The sequence below is a fragment of the Lynx canadensis genome, chromosome A3 (genome assembly GCF_007474595.2).
Source record: "Lynx canadensis isolate LIC74 chromosome A3, mLynCan4.pri.v2, whole genome shotgun sequence".
In the NCBI taxonomy this organism is placed as follows: domain Eukaryota; kingdom Metazoa; phylum Chordata; class Mammalia; order Carnivora; family Felidae; genus Lynx; species Lynx canadensis.
The window spans coordinates 83025883-83029099 of NC_044305.1; the positions used below are offsets into that span (position 1 = coordinate 83025883).

The 3217-nt window shown below is 36.6% G+C and overlaps 1 pseudogene; it reads left to right on the forward strand.

Annotated features, from left to right (window-relative positions):
- Window positions 1-2663: 2663 nt before the first annotated feature.
- On the forward strand, window positions 2664-3003 carry LOC115509725 (annotated as a pseudogene).
- Window positions 3004-3217: the final 214 nt, after the last annotated feature.

Below are 3217 nucleotides of genomic sequence, written 5' to 3' on the forward strand. Positions count from 1 at the left end.
GGGGCTTGTGCTCCTCGTTGGGCAGGGACTTTAGTATTATAATGAGGTAAAGGAAGTTGTCTGTCATTCTAGAGGTCATTCCCTGGTCTGTCACTGTAGGCCTCAGTCAGGGGTTAAACTGGTCTGGGCCAGTTGGAGGTCACTATCACTGGAGGGGTAGTTTCGCTTTTCATTTGCCTGACTTAAGGGATTAGCTGGAAAGAAGAGTTTAAGGAAAAATGAGGGACAAAGGTTGATGAATAGAAGCAGGTGGGCAATAAAGGTCAGGTGTTGGGGTCTAGTTGCTGACAAAGGGAGGAAATAAGAAGGAACAGAAATGCATCGCTTCTCGGCCTTTTGGCTAAGATCATGTGTGAAGAAGGAACAGAAAGGTACCCATGAAGAGAGAAGTCAGGCCTCTCAAAAGCAATTTGGTAATTTAAAGGAAGCTTGAGGATGCTGACTACCCCCACTCTATCTGGTTGTCTCCTGATGGTGAACCTTGGGAAAAGTAGGAAGAAAGAAACAGGTTTTTTTTTAAGTTTTTGTTTAAATACCAGTATAGTTAACATACAGTGTAATACTAGTTTCAGGTATACAGTTCAGTGATTCAGCACTGAAATAAATGTTTTTGAGTTGTATTCTGAGAATCTTCACATTTTCCCCCTTTTCCGTCACCTTCTTCTTTGACTCCCCTTTCCTTGGTTAGGTAGTGACTTCACACTTCTTCCCCTGTTCCTAGCAGAGCCCATTAATATGAAAGGGTAAATTACTAGTAATAGTTTGGATTATTACTCCTTTTAGGGAATCTGTACTTTAAAAAAATAAAATGAAAGAATATGTTTTTTCCTCTTAAGACATTGTTTTGTTTTTGTTTTTCGTAATGTATGCAATGGACACACCTCATTTCTGAGCCTCATCCCACCCTTTATCCTGTCTGGGGGTGTGGTTCAGAGATTGGGTGGGGAACCAAGGTTTCTGTTGCAAATATTACTTGGTAATAAAAACAATGCCTCAGTAATTTGAGTTGTTTTGAAACAGTCATGTCAAAATGTCCTTTTTCATCAAAAACAAACGTTTAACTTTCTAACAGGGTGATTTGATTGGATAACCCCAGTGGAATATATTCCAATAGAAAAAATAACCACACACACAAAAAGCTGAAAATTTTTGGTAATCATATTATTGATGATAGTGCTTATATTCCTTTCCTGTATATGGGATAATTTAAGTGAGTATTATTTTGGTTTGTTTAAAATTAACATTTTCATAGTAGTTAAAAAAAAGCTAAAGGTATAAGATCAAGGAGATAAAGTAAAAATCCCAAAATCCTGAATTTGAATCAGAAGAATCAGTATAAATTCATAGTATTCTTTCTTTAAAAAAAAAAAAAAAAGACATTTTCAAGCTCTGTTTTCAAAAAAGACTTGGAAATAATAATTTCCCCAGTATCAGTGTGTACCCCGTGCATCTGGATTCTGTTCACTAAATATCATTTCTTAGTAAGGGATGACATCTCCTTGGAGAAATGGATAATTCCCTGTATGGGGAAAGAAATGTACAAGATTAGCCAGGAACATCTTGTTAGACCAGATAGTAATAAAAGCTCCCAGTAATATGTGGATTATTTTAAAAAGACTCAGGAGACAATTTAAATAAACTACTTAGAAAAGATGGGACAATTTTAAGCATTAATAAGAATTGAATGCAATTGATTTAAGCATAGGGAATGTGTTTAAATCCACGGGTTCATAATGGTACTTTAAAACAACACATACACACAAACACATACAGAAATACTCTCAACTCTTCATTGGCTGCCTTTGGAGAATACTAGGAAACTACCTTATTTTAAAAACTGGTAAGTAGACAATCTAGCATGTATCCTGCTGTTCCTATATGATAACTAGGGAGTTGGTAAGAAGTTTCTCTTTACAGGAATGTTTCAGTTAATAAAAAAGAAGCAATGGTAGAATTAGAAAATTATGATTTTGTAAAAAAAAGAAAATTATGATTTTGCAATCTGGATGGATCTAGATCAGGAGTCAATAAACTTTTTCTGTAAGGGACCAGATAGTGAATTTTAAGCTTTGTGGGCCCTATAGTCTCTGTTGCAACTATTCAAGTCTGCATTGGAGTGTGGAAGCAGCCATTGGCAATGGACGTGATTGTTTCAGTAAAACTTTATTTATAAAAACAGGGTGCACTGGTTGGATTTTGTCCATAGGCTGTAGTTTGCAGACCCCTGATCTAGATAATGATTATCAGTATCTGATAATATCACAATGAAAGAGACACCAGGTTTTGTTCCTCCTAATGGAGGTACATGGCTCATCTTGGGTGGGGGAAACCAGAATCTGATGAGGCTTTTTGATTTAACTACCGATTTTCAGAGAATAAAAGGAACAGAGGAGCATATTAGAAAATGCAGGAAGAAGCAGTCAGCAAAATCTAGACTTTGGGAAACTCCAGAGAACAAACAACTTTTTAAACAAATTTTCAAGAGGGAAAATAATATGGAGGAGTAATCTAGAGATTAAAAATGATTTAAGAAACATATCACATAGTTTATAGTCTAGGGCTTGTTTCCCTGTAGGAGCTCTGTATTGCTGGAGAAGGAGCAAAAGTGCCCTAATCCTTTTAGGATTAATTTATTCAAAAGAAATAACAGAAAAATACTCAACATGCAAAAAGAAAATGAAGGAAAACCACAGAACATGCCAAAAGGTGGAGGCACACTGCCCTTCAGAAGATGTACCACAGGAGGCAGAGGGAAATCCTCAGCCTTCTGAAGGTATAAGCCAGGAAACAGGAAGCCTTAGAGGAGGGCTGACCCATCCTGGCCTGGGGTTTAAAGAGGACACTCCCATGAGGCATTTGGACCTGGAAGAAATAATAAGAGGCGTAGATGAGTGGGAAAGCCTTAAGAAAGAGATAAGAAGAGTAAGAAACAAGTTTGCGATGATGCATTGGAAGCAAAGACATTCATACAGCTGTTCTCATCCTGTGTGTTCTAGACCGTAAATTCTTTTTTTTTTTTTTGTCTGATATTAAAATCTGGCCCCTGCTTTCTTTCTGTGTTTTCTGATGTATCTTTGACATTTGTTTTACTTTTAATCATCTGGTGGAATTTTTTTTTTTTAGGTAGTGTCCTTGTTACCAGCATCTCACTGGATTTTGTGTTTTGACCCATTATGCAGATCTGTTTTTTAGTTGGAAAGTTTTACACATATGCATG